Source organism: Brachyistius frenatus, unplaced genomic scaffold, assembly GCF_029030835.1.
Source record: "Brachyistius frenatus isolate BFR_SWC_R1_liver_20210118 unplaced genomic scaffold, ASM2903083v1 Contig_156, whole genome shotgun sequence".
Classification (NCBI taxonomy): Eukaryota; Metazoa; Chordata; class Actinopteri; family Embiotocidae; genus Brachyistius; species Brachyistius frenatus.
Window position 1 is genome coordinate 440,001 of NW_027210755.1, and position 21,078 is coordinate 461,078.

General features: G+C 44.8%; 2 protein-coding genes across 2 annotated transcripts in view; one reads left to right on the plus strand and one right to left on the minus strand.

Moving 5' to 3' along the window:
* Positions 1 to 18,746, minus strand: part of taok3a (TAO kinase 3a) — a 76,311-nt gene extending 57,565 nt beyond the window's left edge. The window contains exon 1 of the mRNA XM_069716358.1: positions 17,833 to 18,746. The gene's annotated coding sequence lies outside the window, so the exon portion shown is untranslated. The remainder of the gene's footprint in view (positions 1 to 17,832) is intronic.
* srrm4 (serine/arginine repetitive matrix 4) overlaps positions 1 to 21,078 on the plus strand; it is a 259,782-nt gene that overhangs the window by 43,363 nt on the left and 195,341 nt on the right. The gene's annotated exons all lie outside the window — the stretch shown is intronic.

Consider the following 21,078-nt stretch of genomic DNA (forward strand, 5'->3'; position numbering starts at 1 on the left):
GTTGCAGTGAGGAGGCCGTGCATCTTCCTCCTGACTGTATCCTGCAACCACTAACTTAACAGGGATTGTTTCATCACTGTAAAGGCGTAATCACTGCGTTGTCAAAGGCCGTGGTCGGCAATAGGTCCGGCGTTACAACGGGTCGGGCTGGGTAACGTTAAAAAAAAAAAAACGTTCAACTTGGATTCCCGTTCCTGAACGTTCACCAAGGGCAGATTCATAAAATCTATTTTAAGAATATTTTAAAAAAGAAAAATAACATCAAACATTTCAGTAAAAAAAATCTTTAGTTTTCATGCATTTTCGATGAGGAGAGAGTAACCGAGGTTATTTTTTTGTGGTTCTAACTTACCGATGAGGCCTAAACGCGTCGCGTGCCGTCAGCGGATGCTAGCTCACCGGCTGCAAAGAGAAGCTTAAAGATAGTGCAGCTCACAACTCGGTCAGGTGTGGGGCCAAACATTAGTTTGTAAAGACTGAAGTAAAACGCTTCTAATATCAGGTATATAGAGTGATTTGATTTACGTGGCGGGCCACTCAAGTCGAGGCTACGTAGAGTAAATGCTGCCGCAGCAGAACAAATGACGTCACCCTTTTTGTGACTGTTAACACTGGAAGTGCCGTGAGGTTTTATTTACAGTGTGTACACTACAAATATTGAACATAAAAGTAAATGTTTAACTTTTGGATTCATGGTTGGGAAGCACCTTATCAACTAAGTGGACAAAGGGCTAAAAACGAGGCGGGACGTTCACTGAACTTTGATCTCAAACACAAATCTTTGACTTTCAGATGGATGAAATCGTTGGATTTTTTTTTTTTTGCCTCATAATTCTGAAACAAACCCACGGATTAAGGATGAAGAGAGTTTTTGTTTTGCGTTTAGCTTTTCCACCTTAATGACTCTTTAAAATAGATTTGACTGTCTACAAACGAAGGTGGGCATCACTGTGGACGTGAAGGTGGGCATCACCGTGGACGTGAAGGTGGGTATCACCGTGGACGTGAAGGTGGGCATCACCGTGGACGTGAAGGTGGGCATCACCGTGGACGTGAAGGTGGGTATCACCGTGGACGTGAAGGTGGGTATCACCGTGGACGTGAAGGTGGGTATCACCGTGGACGTGAAGGTGGGCATCACCGTGGACGTGAAGGTGGGCATCACCGTGGACGTGAAGGTGGGCATCACCGTGGACGTGAAGGTGGGCATCACCGTGGACGTGAAGGTGGGTATCACCGTGGACGTGAAGGTGGGTATCACCGTGGATGTGAAGGTGGGTATCACCGTGGACGTGAAGGTGGGCATCACCGTGGACGTGAAGGTGGGCATCACCGTGGACGTGAAGGTGGGCATCACCGTGGACGTGAAGGTGGGCATCACCGTGGACGTGAAGGTGGGTATCACCGTGGATGTGAAGGTGGGTATCACCGTGGACGTGAAGGTGGGTATCACCGTGGACGTGAAGGTGGGCATCACCGTGGACGTGAAGGTGGGCATCACCGTGGACGTGAAGGTGGGCATCACCGTGGACGTGAAGGTGGGCATCACCGTGGACGTGAAGGTGGGTATCACCGTGGACGTGAAGGTGGGTATCACCGTGGATGTGAAGGTGGGCATCACCGTGGACGTGAAGGTGGGCATCACCGTGGACGTGAAGGTGGGTATCACCGTGGACGTGAAGGTGGGCATCACCGTGGACGTGAAGGTGGGTATCACCGTGGACGTGAAGGTGGGCATCACCGTGGACGTGAAGGTGGGTATCACCGTGGACGTGAAGGTGGGCATCACCGTGGACGTGAAGGTGGGCATCACCGTGGACGTGAAGGTGGGTATCACCGTGGATGTGAAGGTGGGTATCACCGTGGACGTGGCCGCCCGTCCACCACGGGGCCAACACAGAAAGACAGACATCCGCTCACGCTCACGTTCACACGCTGCGGGCCATTTAGAATCACCAATTAACCCGACGCGCACGTCTTTGGAAGGTGAGGAAGCTGGAGCAGCCAGAGAAAACCCACGCAGGCACAGCGAGAACATGCGAACAGGAAGGTCTCAGCCGAGGTTCAAACTCGGAGCTGTGAGCCAACAGTGCTAACCACCGCACCGCCCCACATTTGATTTCTATTTCCTTAAACTATACACTTTAATAACATCCCATTTTTAAGATCCACGCGATGCTGTTGTATTTTTAGCCCCTTCGTGGTCCGCGTCACGCCTGCAGTTAAAACCAGTTCCATGTTTATGTAATTTCTTTTCTGCTGGGCAATCATTCTGGTCAGGCTCTATTTTTTTTTTTTTTTTTTGTGAAAACCCTTGAAGGCTCCGCACAGAACCAGTTCATTATTTTAAAAGCACGACTCCACCAGCGCCACCTCCTCTAAGATGACTCACTCAGCAAACACCAACATGCACATGTTGGATTTTATGCAAATGATGTCCAAAAAAACATTCACTTAATCTGAAGCGATTTGCAGAAACTGGGCATGTGCACCTGAGCATCAATGCCTTAGTCATTGCCCTCAGGAGAATTTTAATAAATAAATATAATACGAACATGAAATAACAACATTTGAACCACCCTGGGGCTCACACTAACCCAGATCTTCTCTCTCGAACTTGGACAAAAACTATCCTACATTAGCTTGGCTTCTGGCTGTGTGTCAGTGAGAGTATGTACAGTAGGAGTATGTGGAAGGACGCTTCCCTGTAAGAAGGTTAGGCAGCATTCAAAGAACAACTCTGCGTGTGCACTGCATGATCATAATGCATCTTTGGATCGAAATGAGAGAAAGAAGCAAAGCTGTCGTGAGGAGTGGATCAAAAACCAGAAAGACAAAGAAAAACAAATAGACGATTCATATTTGATCTCCGCTCCCATTCATCTCGTGATTCTCTCAGACACAGAAAATAATCCAGTTGATAGTGTAAAGTAACCGGGTGCTTTTGGATAACACTGTTCGAACTTGTTTTATATGGCTGTGTGTTGATGTTCGAGTAGTTCCAACAAAGGCAGCAGTGGTGGAGTTTCGACGGACAACGTACGGTGTACGGTGGTCAATTCTGATTGGTTAAAGGCCGCTCCAGTAGTTTGACATTAACCGGAGGTCAATGCACACGACTGGAAGCGATCCTCGATGGAGCGTGAACAGACCCATATATTCACGTATTGACGTTGGATGTGGTAACACCACGTCAACAACTACCCAGAACTCCAAATGCCAAAAAGCTGAAATTACAGAAAAGGTTGGGCAACTATTCTGTAGCCAAGGACACGATGTTCTTCTTTTCTACGTTTTTGTGTTAAGTTTTTGTAAATGCCGTTTATCCAAAGTCGGAACACCACAAAACAAACTCATTCCGCCAACACTGCCTTTGTATGGAAGTTACTCACACATCACAAAAGATGAAAGCACAGGTGTAATTAAAAACATTAAAAAAAAAAAAAAAAAAGGGCAGCTTTACTGGAACGCTTAAAAGAAACAATGTCGTCATTAAATTAATAATTAGACCTGAGCTTTTTCTGGTTTGGCCCGTCAGGATACTGAGAACACAGCAAACACGTAATAGTTGGAGCAAACCAAGTAGGAGTGTACTGGAAGTCAGAAAAGCCGTTTCTGCACAACATTACCATTATTATTTTACTTTCATAAAGCCCATTATCTGGATACGCTATAATAGGTTTATTCTGTGATCACTTCATTCAGAAGTTTTTTGTTCTATTTCATTTTTTTATGTCACATGAGCTCAGTCAGATGTTTGGCTTGACACAGAAATAAAAATGTAACTGACCAAATGAATTGAACTTTTTCTGCTGACGTTGCAATCTGATTCAAGCGACAAGATCAACGTGTGGGAGATGTTCACAGAGGCATCACCTCGCCTCTCTGGAAAGTTCCCCTCCCGAGAAGAACGACAGCCTCAGTTGTTTCAGCATTTGCTCCATAACACCTCGTGTTTACACGGAAGTGACCGAGCCGAGCAGCTCTGATGGAGCAAAGGCGGAAGGAAGGCAACGTTATCATAGAATGACAAAGTCCATATGGAGTTAGTCAAGGTGGATAAATGGGTCAACAAAAACACTGAATATTAAAATGGGAGTCTGCCTTCGATCATAAAAAGCCACGATCATGTTCCATAAAGCTTAGCTACGTGTATCACCATGACGATGAAGGTCACAGCACAAGATAAATGATCTAATCCTGCTGATAGGGGGATCAAAACACGGGCATGGACAAACAATGGCTCGTTGTTCAGTGGACAGGGACCAGAATTTCAGGCAAAACCGCATTCATCATGTCAGCCTAGATCACACAAACTTTCAGGTAATTTGATTCCTGCTAAATGAGAGGAAGATTTATCCCATTAGGTAGGTAGGTAGGTAGGTAGGTATATACTTTATTAATCCCCGAGGGGACATTTTTTTAGGCCAAAATGAGAATCCCGGTGTGAAGTGAAAACTATAAATGTGATCTCCGGAGAGGGAATACCATCGTGGTGTCAACTTTAGGCTAATTCCATTTGGTGCATTTAAACCGAGCATGATTCAATTTGAGGGTTCCTGCTCACAAAAGGTCATCAACTTACAAGGTAACTGTCAACACTGCGTCTCCATCGCACCGTCGAAGGGCCGAGCGCAGAATGTTCTTCTTCTTGACCGAGCCGTCTTTCAACAACAACGTCAGAGGCATTTACAAAGTGTGGCTTCAAACTACTGCGATCGGTCCTCGATCCAGATTAATCGTGGCGAGATTGATTCGTTTCCTTTTGTCCAACGCCAACAACAGCACGTACAATCTCAAATCAATGCAATGTATTACAGATGCCATTTTTGTTCGTGCAGGAAGACATTCACAGACCAGCAGGACTCCATCACTTTCAAGACATTTCGCTCCACCTTCCCACTGGTCCTGCTCAGGTTGGAGGTCCCGCTGGCGAATGAGCCCGTATCGGGGGGTTAATGACAGGGTTGGGTGACTGGAGACGCGTCAATCAGAGGGCTAACAGGGCGTAATCTACAGCACATCGGCCCACACACACACACACACACACACACACACACACACACACACACACACACACACACACACACACACACACACACACACACACACACACACACACACACACACACACACACACACACACACACAAGACAAATTTAATCCATGAAGCTGACCCGGGGTCACCGGGCTCAACGGAGAATCTGTCAGGGTCTGTCTACACCAGCTCACTTTCATGACACCCACGTTCAGCTTCAAAACCACCACAGGCGACGCTCACACTGCTGCAGGGGCTTCTTTTTTTTGTGTACATACAGTATGTATCTGTGTCTTAGCATTACTTTTACAATGACACATTTCTATAATTACAATACTTGGAACATTCAGATTAAAAGCAGAGGCAGACGGGGTTTAGTATCCACACTGGAAATGGAAAATAGTAAATCCTCAACAGAAGCTACACACATTTCTTAGTAACCCGTCACGAAATCGTTTGAAGAAAAGATTCAATTTGTTATTTCCTAGATATACGAAGGCATAAAATAATCACCAAGTAAAGGCGACCATAACGTGCAGAGGTGTTAAGAAAAATCTAGCCTTCCCACATGGGGAACATTTTAAACCAGTTTTAAAATGGGCGACTCCGGGGAAACGAAAAAAAAATCAACACAACCTAAAAATAAAACAACACAATTATTCAACTTTTAGACTCCTTCCCCACTGGGACATTCTCCCTGCTCGTGCATGTTTACACGATTACTGCAGAATCCAAAATGGCACAGTCACATAAACAAAGCAAATTATTCTCTCAGCTGGAGTGAAATCTGAAGGAGTTCAGTGTAAATAAAGGTGTTTACAACGATTGAAATTTGTGTCTTTTAAGTTTACAAAAAACAGAACAAAGCTGACGCCATGGTTCGTTCCCCACCGGGAGTCTGTCTACTGATATGGGTAAATGAAAGACAAGTCACGACAGTATGGAGGTGATATTCACCAAGAAGGGCCAATAAAGAGAAGCTTACACCCACAAGCTGATGGATCAATAATTAGCGGCCCGAAGACATAAAAAGCAGTGATTACCACCTTTCTATTTTCACATCCAGCCACCGTTACAGAACAAGACTAACACGTAACCAGCCTCACTCTACAACTGCTATGGTAATTTACATTTAAAATATTTACTTTAAAACAGTTCCTGGTCAAAATCCAAAGTTCATGATTCCCAGACTTGCAGACTTAACCTTTAGTTTGGCTTAAATGTGCACGAGGACACTGGTGAGGAAAGAAAACCTCCATTCGACCCCGATCGGAAAGATCGATAATCCTGTTGTTGATTCACAAAAAAGGGAAGAGAGGAAGAACAATGAAGGGTAAATGTCAATGAGGTTCGGTCAGCGGAGGTCTCGGCCTTTGGCTGCAGATTTCTATTGACCCCGTGTAACACTCAGACTGCTTCTAGCTGCTAAACCGGTGTGAAAGCGGACGACGGGCCGTTCAGTGAGCGCTGGTGTTTTCATCAGTGTGTGGAACTGTCAACGCCATCGGCCACGTCTCCGCAGGCCCAGCTGGGACTCGGGTGACGGGACGGGTCGTATCGACTAGGCAATAACGCCGGGCCTGTTCACGACACTATCAATTCACAGCCGTATTGATTTTTAATGCAGCTGTAAAAATATTCTTCAGTTGCAAACCCGAACACATGGCAGCCGTGGAATCAAGGAGAACAACAACAACAAAAAACTATGTGCAAGTATACCGAGACAAATGTGTACACAATAAGTGACGGCCTATGTTTTGTGCATCTATAAAAAAAAAAAAAAAAAAATATCCAGCTGCAGACACATAACACGATGGTAGGTCAGACAGTGTCGAGGTCAGAGCAATAAGTCTGGAGCTTTTTGACATCAAGGCCACGTGACAGCTAATATAGATTATCTATGAACCGCATCTACTGCGTCACGGCTGAGGTTTTCACCCTCACATCAACTATTCTCTGCAAAGACTCAAGCGCCCTTTGTGTTCTCGAAAAGACGCGTCCTAGCTCCGTCCGTGACACCACAGCAACAACCGCCGGTGGTCAAATAACTCCATCGGCTAGTGAGTCATGTTGCTGCTGTAGCCACATTCTGCTTTCCCAAAAGGCCGCTCAAAATGCATGAGGGTTTGAACATCAGAGAAAATGTGCAAATACACGTCGGCTTGGCGCAGTTCATAGTCGCGCGCGCACACACACACACACACACACACACACACACACACACACACACACACACACACACACTTCAACTTGTGGAAGTACACACCAGCTGATCTAGTTTCAGCTCCAAGTCTGTGTCTGCACGTGTGTGTGTGTGTGTGTGTGTGTGTGTGTGTGTGTGTGTGTGTGTGTGTGTGTGTGTGTGTGTGTGTGTGTGTGTGTGTGTGTGTGTGTGTGTGTGTGTGTGTGTGTACAAGGGGAGAGCTGAGAGTTGAGTGAAGTGCTACTCTAAAGCCCAACAGGATTTTCCAATCAAGAGCAGCAGAAAGATTAATAGAGGCCTATTGCATGCTTCATGGTGAAGCAGTGCATGAGAGAAATGATTACAGCGAGTAGGACATGCAGTCGCTACTTGCCGAGTTTTATTCATTATGAAATATTAAAGAGGCGGAAATTTAACAGACAGGTTGAGCTGCCATTAGCTGGGAGTGATTGGCGCTCCAGTTCTAAGAGCGGCAGAGTCGAGCTACGACTCCTCTTGCGTGTGTCCACCTTTCCCAGGCAGGGTGAAGGGAATCGGGTTTCCCTGCGTCCTGTGATCTGGTGCTGGAGACTGAGAAAAGAGGTTCAGATGCTTTGCCTGAGGAGGTATCTTAATCTTTCCAATGTCCTTATTTCGTTAATCTGCCAACCGAGGTTTGCCGAATTCAGAGCAACACAGACTGCCCTCCAGACAAAGCCAAAGCAATGAACAGGGGTCCACTGTAAATCTCCCAGCTCAGTAACTGGATTCCATGTAAGACGTCTATGCCGGCTGGCTGAGACGTTTCTTGAAGGCCACGTTCTTGGAGGGAAAACGATGATGTCATGCAGTCATTCGACGAGGCCGCATGGGATGTTGTGATTCACGGTTACACATTTATGGCTGAGACTCCCAGAGCTGTCAGCTTCATAATAGACTGAATAAAAAATTTCCCCCGACCACTGGTGTATCACAGGAAGGTCCGTTTCTGAAGGACCTCGTGGCTTTCAGTTGACCACAGAGACCAAAAAAAACAAAGCATTGAGGGAGGATGAGCGTGTCAAAGTCCGCATGTGGTTCCAAAGACGCATCCCAAACGTTGTCTTGCTCACCGACTGCTTCCATGACACAGTGGCCCAATTGTTTTCTTTTGATGAGTGTGACGGAGGAGTTGTCAGTTGTCAGTGTGTCAAAGTCAAAGCGGAAGTGCCTCGTTTGATCATTTGACTCACAGCTATCAGGAGACACATGAGGAGAAGACTTAGCATTCTCACCTTCAACCTTTCTTCCCTCCTTAAAAGGAAAAGAAAGAATGATCAGCCAAAACGAAAGAGAGAGGCAGAGGGAGGAAATTAAGCAGAGGAAACCCCAAAAAGGAAACATGCATCTAGGCCACTGAGTCATTTCCCTTGTGTTTTGCCTCTTCCTCTTCTTCCATTTCAAATATACACTGACAGTATAAATTATGTACATCATCACTGGGGTTTACACAGAGTGGGAGAGGGCCCATGGGTTTCAGGCTTTAGGATTTCAGCTTTTATCCCCTGTAAAGTCTGCCCGCAATTAGTTAGGGAATTAATTCAGGCTCAGAACTTAGCCTCCCCCTTCCTCTTCCAGATCTGCACTGATTCAGCCGAGCCTCTTTTACTCACACACACAAAAAGAGAGATGGGGAGAAAGAAAAAAGGAAATGTCTGCCCTGCAGAGCCCAGATTTTATCCATACAAATAATTTAAAGGTAACATCAGTGTTATAGTAATGGCACTAAATAACATGTGTGTTGATGCAGCTGTTAAAATGGCTGTGTGTGTGTGTGTGTGTGTGTGTGTGTGTGTGTGTGTGTGTGTGTGTGTGTGTGTGTGTGTGTGTGTGTGTGTGTGTGTGTGTGTGTGTCATTTATGTTTCTGTCAGTGAAGGTTTTGCGCCTTCACTGATGTAAAGTGTTGAAGTCGTTTTAAATTGCTTGTTTTTGTTTTTTTGCCAACTAACAGTTTGGATCCAAAAGAAATTAAATTTGTCGACATATAAAGTCGTAAAAGAAACAAATATTTAAAGTTAATGCAACAGTTCATAATTTATTAAATTGTTTTTATGATTTAATTTTCTATCAACTGACAATCAGGTCTGTTTTTTAGCTCTACCTTTAATTCCAGGAATTTTATTACCACAAATTCCTTACGGTCATCATATGATTAATAATCAGACAGAAAGATCTGGATCTTGTCTGTATGCAACTTTCTTGTAGACCATTTCTAAGGAGCTCAGCTCTCTTTCTTGCTCCAGGACACATGCAGGAGAATAGCTACTCTCCAGGCTTTAATGTCACTCCAATCAGCACCCTGCTGCCTGCTTTTTATATATTTCTACCATTCACTGTTGTTCCCGGCCTGCTTTTCCTGGCGGGATCTAATAACTTCCGTAACCCTTTCGTACCCTGTCTCTCTGGGATTGGAGAGGCTTCTCTCGAGCCTTCTAGGACATTTTCACTGTCTCTACATCTTCCACTTAAACAGTGAAGTCTGATATCACCAGTACACACAGGTCAGACGTCACGACCTCTGCGGTCCACAAAAAAAAACTGTGGTTCTATGTGTGTTGCCAATCAATAATTAATCTGGTAAACCTTTACACTGCAAATATTTGTGGGGAAAAAAGGAAGGCACATAAATAAATAATAGGAACCCTCTATTTATAAAACAGCCCAATAAATCAGAAGAGAGCAGGAGTATTTATATTTGAGAAACAATAAGAAGCAGTGCTAGATGGACAAAAGCTCTTATGCTACATCTAGCAGCTAGATGAATGTCAAGGTGCGTCGGATGCCGTTATGGCCCTCCATCTTGTTTATTATCCGAACAGTCGTGTGTGTGTTCCTACCAATACACTGGACTATCTGACAGTACTGCTAAATATCACTGTGGACTTGGATACCATCAGTGGTTTAATAAGCTACTCAATGACTGCAGAATTATCCTGTTTATTGGTGACCAACTCAAACAAACCACTTGAACCTTGAAATCTAATCCAGTAGTAATACTGGCTTGATTCCTGCGCCTTCACGCTTTCCTATTGGACATGGTCCCAGTGTGGGGACGATAGCTGGGCATGGGTCAGGCAGGCAGGTTGCCGTGTGCAGGGTGTGCGCATGCATCGGCTTCTTTGTTACCCTAATGGCCCGATTTAACTACTTCCTCATTAGCCCGCTGGGACGGTATCATCTCTGCAATTATCCTAAAGTTCCTAAAGCCTTCTGGCTTTGTAATGCTGCACATCTGGTTTATTTGTCTTTGTGTATGATGAGAGGTTGTGTGTGTGTGTGTGTGTGGGGGGGGGGGGGGGTTGACTGGCAGAGTTTCCTCCAAGTCACAGTTTAATTGGACAATTGTTCGGTTTAACCTCGGGCTCTCTGGGTTCACAAAGGCATGCAATGCCGTCCTAGTACGGACTATTAAGCAAGAAAAGGTGGCAGAAGTACTTACTTTGACTTGCATTGCATTCTTTTTCCTCATGAGGAACTCCTCTGTTCCCTCATGCAATGACAAACCATTCACTTCCAGTCTGATTCAGGGGTTACAAAAAATAAAGCTCCGCTGGAGAGATAAAGGCAACAACTAGGAGAGGAAACGGATATGCAAGACAATATCTTCCAATTGCTCAGCAGAAATAGTGTAACAGACCATAATTAATTAACCCTGATGTTGTCTTCTGTCTGAAACCATCCCAGGGGGGAATCCTGGGGGGGAGGGCTAATACACAAAGTTGAAAAATGAACGTCCCATCTATCCTGATGCGCTGCTGGCTGGCGAGAGCACAACACAATCTCCCCTCGATTCATCAGAGGTAAATCTCCACTTGACCCAATGGAGGCTGTCCAGTCGCAGCATTACGGCTGCACAGCGCTTGGGCTGAGGCCTAGATTCTCTTGGGATTGGGGAGGGGTGGGGGGGGGGGGGGGGTTGGCTGGCACACACTCGGTTAGCCCAACAGATGAGGAGTTATCAAGCGTTTATGTCAGGTTCGGTGGCAGCGGGACCAAAAAGGTTCAGTGCATCACCCTGAATCATTTGGTAATGCTGTGGAATGACAGCTCGTCAAAAGTCATCGAACAACGCCACCGTTGGCCACGGTGTAGCGCCGACACGAAAGCGCTCAACCAACACGACGATGAAATGTGCTCTGCAGTGACACTTAAAAAGAAATGAAAGACGAGTTCGGAAACATTTTTGAAAAGGTGCTGACTAAAAAAATGACGATGTATAACCGAGACACAAAAGCGCTTTGGGCAGGCAAAGAAAACTCCAAAAATAGAGCAGCGTGGTGCAGTGTATTACCTCACCCCCGTGCACATCAGCAAACGTGTCCATCACATTCATGCACACTAAGCCTCGCTGACATGTCCCACTCTGCTAAGCTAGCGGTGCATACTGGAGTTTTCCCAGTCGGCAGCATGCAGCGGGAAAAGTCAGCAGAACGGATGCAAATTGAAGGCCTATGACATGACACTTTCAATTTTTTAAAAGACCGCTATTACAGCGAACCATGTAGCTCTAAAAATACTCTCGTCTGAGCCTTTTCCTCTATTCTGCCAAGCTAAATTAAACCCCAGGCCCAGGAGGGGTGGTGGTGGGCAGAGATAAGACAAGTCAGCCATCAGCAATGGTGATGTCTCTTTGGGTGATGGGGATGGCTGCTCATAATTCCCCAGCACTCCAACTTGGCCGAGTCACGGGAGGAGCAGATAGAGGCTTGCAGCTTTCGCGGGAGCGCTGGAGACAGATGTGGCCGGACATAATGGGGGTTGAGGAGAGGGTGGGCGGGTGGATGGGCCAACTCGTGGTCACAGCTGCAACTTTCGCCAGAGGATCGGAGGCGCGCTTCTAATAAAGGGCTGTAATCAAGTCACTCGTGCTAACCTCCCACACCCACTGAGGCTGACTTGCCAAAATGCCTCTCTTATGACACAGGCTTTTGTATGCTTGAGAAACACAATGAGGAGAAGACTGGAACTTGTAATGCAGAAGAAAGGATGACGTATTTAACAAGCAATCTGTTCTGTATTATGATGTACAACATATACGATACCGCTTGCCGTAAACAAGTTAAGCCAGATGTCACGCTGGTGGAGGTCCTGTGATAGATGTGGACACGTAAAAAGACTGGAATTACAAAGGTGAACAGAGGCGGCCACGTGCCTCCTGGCAGGCTGACGTTTAAAATGCTGCAATAGATGCCTTTTAATGTGTGCAATATTTGCGTTGTAAATTGTGACAGCTGGATCCGACCAAAGCTCTAAAGCGGCCGGTCAGACGAAGACAGTCTTCATCAGAGCGAGGTGGTGAGTGAACAGTAGAAATGGCACACTCACTGGGGGAGGCTTTTGTTGATGAGACATCTGTGGGGCCGTGACTTCCTCCCCTCCGAGGCAGCTTTCAGTAGACCAAGGCCATGAGTCAGGTCTGCGCCAGCTGCTGGGCCATGACTAGATCCATTTCCCATTTTTCCCTGTGACTCCTATTATGGTCGGTGGTGCAAATAACACTGTTTCCATCAAATCCAGAAGTAAACGCAGATGAAAGAGTTTCTAAATATGAGCCGCTGGCCTTTTGGGGTCTTGGTGGACATGAATCAACAGATGGATTATTAAAAAAAGAGATTTCGCCGAGAGGAACTAAAGATCTTCACCCGTTTGTTCAAACGCAATCAGAGAAGACGGATGACCGAGTCGGCCTTGTGTACAAACTTGACGACTTCGGGTTGCACCCGCTGTGAACGTGTGCATGTGTGTGTAGTCCTTACGATTGGCTAATTAAATAAAGTGCTAATTCCAATGTAGATGAATGCTGCTGCTACTCTCTCTTGCTGGCTTCACGAGACCGTGATCTCGTAGCGGTGCGGAGTTACGCCGTCCTTTGGAATCAGCATTAAGAGCAGAACGCAGGAACACATCTGCTCGTAGGAGAGGTGGGGGGGGGGGCATAATTCTCCTTGTCATCTGAGACACCATTCCTATATTAGACATGCTAAACCAGATCACTGCAGAACATTAAGCCCGACAGCAGCGCTTTAATGTTGATGCGCTCTGCTACTGTAGCATAAACCACCAAACTGCTTTAGCACCAACTAAACTGACAATTCTCTCATATTTGTCCAAAGTCAGCCTCCATCACATTCAAGTAAAAGGAAGGTGTTTCATTTCAACAGGTTGCCCTAGATGCAAAGCAATACGCTGGCATCAAGGGTTTTCGACTTTTGGAAAACATCATAGTGGCCGTCTCGCCGGTATGAAGAGTTGACGGGAACACAGCCAGTAAACTCATTACAGGGCTGGTGGAAGGACAAAATGCACGCGGGACGACCAGCGGGCCCGTCATGGTTCTTCAATGGGAGGAGCAGGTGGACTTGTTCACTTTGACATCCCCATCCTACAGCGGTCAGGTCAGGATTTAAATGAGAGAGATTGCTTTAGACACTGCGGCACATTAGAAGAGCCGTAAAAAGCACATAGAGGTCATGACAATTATTCCAGCCGCTGTTTCACAGGGAGGCCGTGGCTGTTTGTTGTACAGTGACGTGTGGACAGAAGCCACGTCTGTCCACATTCAAGAGTGGGGACTGAGTTTTCCATTTAGCGGAGTCTATTTCCTCTCTGTGAAGGTATTGTAATTATTTAAAGCTCCTGTAAGGACAGATTGTCTCATCAGGATCAGCGGTCGGTCTCATCCAGAGAACACACTCACGCTCCGTCTGTCTCAGACGCTCGGCAGCACATCGGATACTTCACACCACGAGGATTTGAATTCAGCCACTACATGTAGGGTCATCCTTCTCGCTGTTCAAACCCAATGTTGCGTTGCCGTTTTGCCAGACAACTTGAAAGCTTCCGATCGATTTCCTGAGTCCATGATTACTGATCAAAACTTTGCTTGTCATAAACGCTGCTGTCGGTCTGAAAGGTCTGGAGATGAAGAGTTGTAGAGGAGGAGCGTCCACATTCCTGTTCTGCTTAAAATGTTCAACTTTACTTTGTGGTGTCTGGTCACGCAAACTATATTAGATGTATAGAGTTGTATGTTTTGGTGAGCACATGGAATAAAATGGTTTATCCAAAACACCGTGAAGCAATAAGAAGAAGAAGCCAATTGTCTTTCCTCTCTGACTTTCTCTGTAATTGCTTACTTTGAATGCCGAAAATGTGATGACAAAATGCAGGTTTTAATATGACCTTGGTTTTATTTAACCTGCATCAGGTACCTTTATAAATAAAAAAAACAATAATCTTATCAGCAGTCTCAGTATTGTAACGTAGGAATTACTGGTTACCTTAATACTCTTGTTCCATTGTGTGTGAACATTCGGATCAACTGCATTGTGTTGAACGTGGCACCATTAAATCAAATAATTTGACCTCAAAGGTCCAATTCAGTTCTTTTTTTTGGAGTTTTCACATGCAGTTCACCAGTCCTCATCAGAAAACCTCATGAGACAAACAAGTTCTTTAAGTGGCAAATAGGAGTGATGTACAGACATCGGTGGCATTCATACATTTTCTTGTGTTTAAAATTTCTCCTCTCAGGTAAAAAATTGGACTGACAGTCTGTTAACTTGGTTGACTTAAGAATCATTAATAATACTGAATGAAAGTTTGAACTAAATGAAGTAAAATGAATAATATTCATAAAATAGACTTTGTGCAAATTTAGCACACCGCTCACCACTTCATCACGACTGCCAGTTTACGAAGAGCATTTTGAGATGTGAACGGTTAAAGTATAAGCTGAGAACCATTCTCCGACTCAGTCATCTGCCTCCGTGTCTTTCTGCAAGTCGCTGTTCAGGATCATCCTCTGTAGCACCTGACAGTCACAACACATATTATAGGCTATAAAACTCTCATCTAATACCCTCGTTCACTGTCATGCCCTCTTGACTGCCTCTCAAATTAATGCCTCTAATTCTGGTTTAGAAAGACATTTTTAGCATCAACTTTATGCCGAGCCGTTCCTGCTTTATGTCTGTGCGGCGCTGCTCTGATGATACGTCACCGGCAGTTATACGTTTTATTTTCTTATTGTTCCGGTTACTTTGACACGACTACTGACATTGCTGCATTTCTTGTGTTTTTGTCCACTGGTTTCCGAAAGCAGGATTAGAAAGTCTTCTTTTTGCTCTTTGGTGATATTTTTTGTGAATGAAATGAGCAGTCTTTTATGGCAATTTAAGTGCTTAATTATGTCATCATGAAATGTCAAAAGCATGCGTGTCCTCAAGAATACTGTAAGTGGCATTCATCAGGTTGAAAAGAGCAATTTACAACAAATTAGTACTATGAAGAGAGGTTGGTGAATATGGAGCGTTTGTGCCGTGCAAGCCTCACCGAGTCCTAGGATAAGAATCCAGAAATGTTTTAGAGTGAAGCCCGTTGAGTCTTTTGATAAGGTTTGGCTAATAAAACATAATGCACCGTAAGCGATCATGGAGAGTGAGTGCTGAAAAAAAAATAAGGTTACGTAAAACTAAGAAAAACTTTCAAATATCAAATTATGATATTTCTATCATGTTGTCTGCCACCTTCTTTTTTTTTCTTTTTTCTTCTTTCTTCCATTTCAAGCTTCTTTTGAAGCCAGTGTGAAACAGCGTCTTGTGTAAATGGGCGACAGCCTTTAGTGTGAACGTGGCCTCGGTGTGAGCATGTCTGGTTCCCACCCCCGACCACATCCCGTCTCTGACAGCGACATCAGCCAATTGTCAAGAGCAGCTGATGTGTCCTTTCCCAGTGCATCCGTCACGCACGCTCGCGCACACGCACACACACACACACACACACACACACACACACACACACACACACACACGCGTGCGCGCGCACACACACAAGTACTCAAAGGGATTTGTGCAAATTCACGACAAGACCCCTGGCTAACGTCTCAATAATCTCTCACACAGCTCTATAAAAAGACATGTCTGTTAGCAATATGTGTTTGGCTTCCTCTGACTGTCAGGAAGTTTATTGTCACGTTACGTACAGACCCGTGTCATCCAGTGTTTAACAAAGCCCAAACAAAGGCAGAACTCGAGACTATTGATTATGCGGCGGAATCGCTTCGGATTCCTTTTTGACTCTTGAAAGTCTCACGTTTGACGACGTGCACCGTAAAAAGGGTTTGTCTCACCAGATGTGGCTCATCTCACCGGGGTCAAAGTTCAAGAGACTCACGAGCAATTAACACATAAACTGTTCGCCATCAGCCTCCAGTGACCAGTGGGACGAAAACCTGTCCAGTGTAATTCCAAAAGCATGACTAAGTTAGATATTAACCAGAAAATGGCACATTCGAGGTACAATCATAAATAGTGAAGTGCCCCAGATACGATAACTAATAAGGAAGTGAGTCACTTTCTGTTCCCTCTCAGTTGCCTGGTCAATAGGTGATGTGGGTGACGTGAACAAGGGAGAGGACTTGCACAACAGTGGTGTGTCCTCTGGACAAAAATCATGTCTGCAGTCAAGCGTTTCAGAGATCTCACTTCCTCAACATTATCACTAGACCAGCAAATCCTGCAAAACAAATGTGAGGTGACTTGATAACAGAGGGAGGGGGGAGGGAGGAGGAGGAGAGGAGGAGGGGGGAGGGGGGAGGAGGAGGAGGAGGAGGAGGAAGGGGGTTCATCCACAAATTCTTTCTCTGCAGCTCTGAGCAGGAAGATCAAGTCAGAAAATACTATACATCGATTTGAATGCCACGCAGGTGGCAATGCCATATTATGGGATTAAATTCTGGTGGTCGGTGGCCTGGAATCGCGCTGGCAGGCTTCTTAAAATAAATCTTTACAAATGACACAGTTTAGCAGAGAAACGCGGGTCTGCCGCTGCCTCTCACTCATGCGCTCTCCACACACAGAGATGACATCATGTTGGGTCAGCTTGGGTTTTAGTGCTCAGCTTGCTATCTACATCTGCCATTTCGAGCGTGTCATGTCAGCCCACGTTTACCTTTAACGCCGGTTATTTAACCAAGCACTGTCCTGTGTGCAGGAGGTGACCTCTTCAAGCATTCAGGAAGGACTTCTAAAAAAAATAATAATTAAAAAAAAACAGAAGAAGAAGAAGAAGAAAAATAAAAAATAAAATAATAAGAATGACGCGCCGTTGTTGTCTTTGCATTGAATTAATGCGAGCTAATAGTAGCTGGTTAAAACCAGATGACGCTTACGAGTGCAGAGAGACGTAGTAATTGTAGTAAAACGGGGGTTCGGGTCATGTGTAGTGGACGCTCCGCTGTCTCGACCGAGAGCCATTATGACGGTGCCTTGATAGTAAAATCTCACTCCACAACAATGCGAGATGCGATGGACGGTACCACAGGCGGTCCGGACGGTACCACAGGCGGTCCGGACGGTACCACAGGCGCTCCGGACGCGTCGGACTCGCGCGCACCGACATCCACACGGCGCGTCAACAACACAATAACATCCAGGACAAGTTTACGCGGCACCCAGCCGCCTAGTCATCCTTTCTTTTCTTTTCTTCTTCTTTTTTTTTTTAAAAAAAGCAGACCCTCAGCGTGCACACTTTCACCACAACCTGTCATCCCCGTTTGCCCAGCGCACTCACCCCCCGAGGAGCAAACCAAACGGCGGAGCTCCTTCCCCGTCACTTCACAGCGTCGCCGCGTGAAGCAGGTGCGGAGACGACCATCGACCAGAAACACGCGCCTGAAGCTCGGACCGTTAAAACGTTGCGCACTTTCAGCGCCGCCGCCTGTACTCACCACCTACCGAGCGGAGTGGCGTTCAAACAACAAGCCGAGCCGCGTCGAAAGCAGGCGACGGCGGTCATGTCCAACTTCAGGTGCGACCTTACGGGCGCCTCCGACTCCTTTCCGTCCACTTTGACCGCTCTGACGCGGAGCTACAGTAGCTTAGCCGCGCGGGCGAGAAGGAAGTGTCATTTCACATCGAGAGCGCGAGGCTTTTTTTTTTTCTTTTTTTTCGCACGAGCGGTTGTAAACCGTCGAGGGGGAAACAAACAGCGCGCGACAGCAGAAGGGAGAAAACAGCCGCTCACCTGCGCGCGTGTGCGCGTGTGTGTGTGCGTGGAGTAAAACTCGTCCTTGTTCAAAAGCGTACGCGCTTTCAGGAGGATTTAGTCCGACTCTGCAGATGTCGGAGTGACTTCTCGAAGTGCTGTCAGTTGGTGCGGACTTCCTGAATGACGGAGCAGCGGGAGCACAACCCCTCAGTCCGCGTTTGACAGCTACTTTGACAGACAGGCGGAAATAAAGTTGTCTGGCGCAGTGAAGGGACCTCTGCAGGATGCGCTCTCTCTCGCTCTCTCTCTCTCTCTCTCTCTCTCGCTCTCGGCTTTGTGTTTTATTCAGAAAACATACCAAAATGGATCGTTTTGCATGTATCTGAGGCTCAATTGGTTTACTCAAATCAAATGCAAATCCACGACGCGTTAAATATCGTTTCGGTTGTGATGCTTTTAAATAACAAGAGCTACTATAAAAGTAAACGTCCAACAATCCTACACCTTATTTCCTTTGCAAATCATTAAAGATGCATGCACTGAGTCATCCCGATTTTGTTGCGACTTCAGTAGTTGGTCTCCTGAATATACTCGGTACAATGCTGCCACCTACTGTTGCAGTGGAGAAGTTCAACTGCAACACTGTACTGTGAAGACCACATACCTGTTCATTGTCTTTTAGTTTATTTGGAAAAATCGGAATAGTGTGCAACATATAATTTGTTTTTGTTTTTTAAAGAAAACATACACACAAGATAGAACCTGGAATTATGTGACCTTACAACAAACTAAAACACGTATTTGGTAAGGAACACACACACCCCACCCTCTACCTCATTTTATAGTGCTTTACATGGTGAAAACAATACCGCCTGGGCAAACGCCAGAAGCCAGATTAAAGGTTATATAAAACACTAAAATAGAGTCAAAAGATAAACTAAGTAGTAAAACCAACTCAAATGTAAGAAGACAAGTTACCTAATAAGTAACATTCAATTAAAAGTTGAATAAAATACAAGTTTAGAGTAAATATACCAGATACACCAAGTTTTAAAACAAACTACAATAAATAACCAATTAGATAAATAAATAAAATTCTATTTTAAATTGCACAACATATTTAAAGAGAGTGAAAGACTAGAAAAACTGATTAAAATGTAGGCTGTAGCATTAATAAACAGACAGAATGAATAAACACAATAATACATGCATTTTATTGTGAAATTTAACCAGTGCAGATTACAATATGCTGAAAATTGAATTCATCCTTGAATTCATGTGACCTGAATTTTCCTCTTTGGAAAAAAAAGTTTGCTATAAGTTATAGATATAAATATATTCAAAGTGCTAAAATTATCATTGTCAAATTCTGGTCTTATTCCAGAAAAAGAAAACATCAGTTCTAGCAATTGGGAAGATCAAAGTGGTGAAATTCAGACACAAAAATGTAAGATTCAAACTCAACCAAATATAAGCAGCCGTGTCTTGTGTTTGCACATCTGCCTAAAATACGAAGGGGTGTCATCGGCTGCCTGGATCGGAAGTTTTCATCTTGAATTGTGGTGTGCACAGAGTCTGTCTCTGTCCAAAGCCAACATAATAAAAGCAAAACACAATTCTGAAAGACCATAAAGACTGAGAAACGTATACACTGACACCATGACAACATAATACTGAAAACACAGAGTAAGGGTTGTGACAAATACTTACCTTCTTTATCAATCAGATAATTATTTGGTCGATAAAATATCGGACAAATGTGAAAATGTTCCTCAGAGTGATCCCTGTAAAGGTCCCGTGTGGTCGGACCAACAGACCAAATATCCAAAGTATTCCTTAGTGAAAATGTCGATTTAGCAGAAGATGGCTTCAATCCGTAAGTCTTCAGTGATTGGCTCAGCACACTTCAAATGCAACTCTCAACCCAGGTCGGACCTGAAGCCATCTCTAGCGGGTTCGGAGGCCAGAGCCTTATTCATCAGGCCACTGGGGCTGCTGCATTTGTTGGGGAGCTTCTGTGTGTTATTGTTGCTACCAGGAAATACTGACTTGCACAATGATCATTTGAATGGAGCTTCATTTTTCATGTAAAGGGATGGCAGCCTTTGTGTGAAGTAACAGCAGGGAATCATAGATGTTGTCCACTGTGGCCTGAACTGCAGATTCATTGTTTGGTCTATAAGATGTCAGACGAGGGGGAAAAAAAAATACCTGTGACGTTTTTGAAAATATATTTTGTTCTGCCGGGTCAAAACCTGAAGACTTGTAGTTCACCACATCTCCAGAGGCTCCTTTTCATTCTCAGTTTTTAGGGTTTGTTTTTAACATATACAGAAGAGTCCCTGGGAAGCAGCAGTGGCACTGAGCGGATTGATCTGGTAAAATAATGTGAACTGAAATCGTATGTAACCTTTGTGGTGGGTGCAATTATGATGTGCCGTCTGAACTTAAGTTAAAGGTTATTCGTATGTCCATGAAGGCAATATGCTAAAAATGCACGTGATCCACGGGTTCCACGGTTTCAAAGTCGCAGGAATCCACTTCAAACTCAAATCTTTTCTGTAGAAAATCACTAACAGGGTGTATGACTGTGATTTAAACATAGGTTTCTCTGACTTCAACAGGAGATGATGAATACAAAAAGGTTAAAGGGATCTCCAGATTATCCCTTATGAAGCATGAGTTCAAATCTCCAACATTTTTTGTTTAAAAAAAAAAACAGACTAACTTTTATTGTCCCATTTTTGAATCCAACAAATTAATATCACAGACTTTTAGGATGCAAAACTGCATGCTGCTTTGAAGCATTTGAATAACATGAGTGAGGAT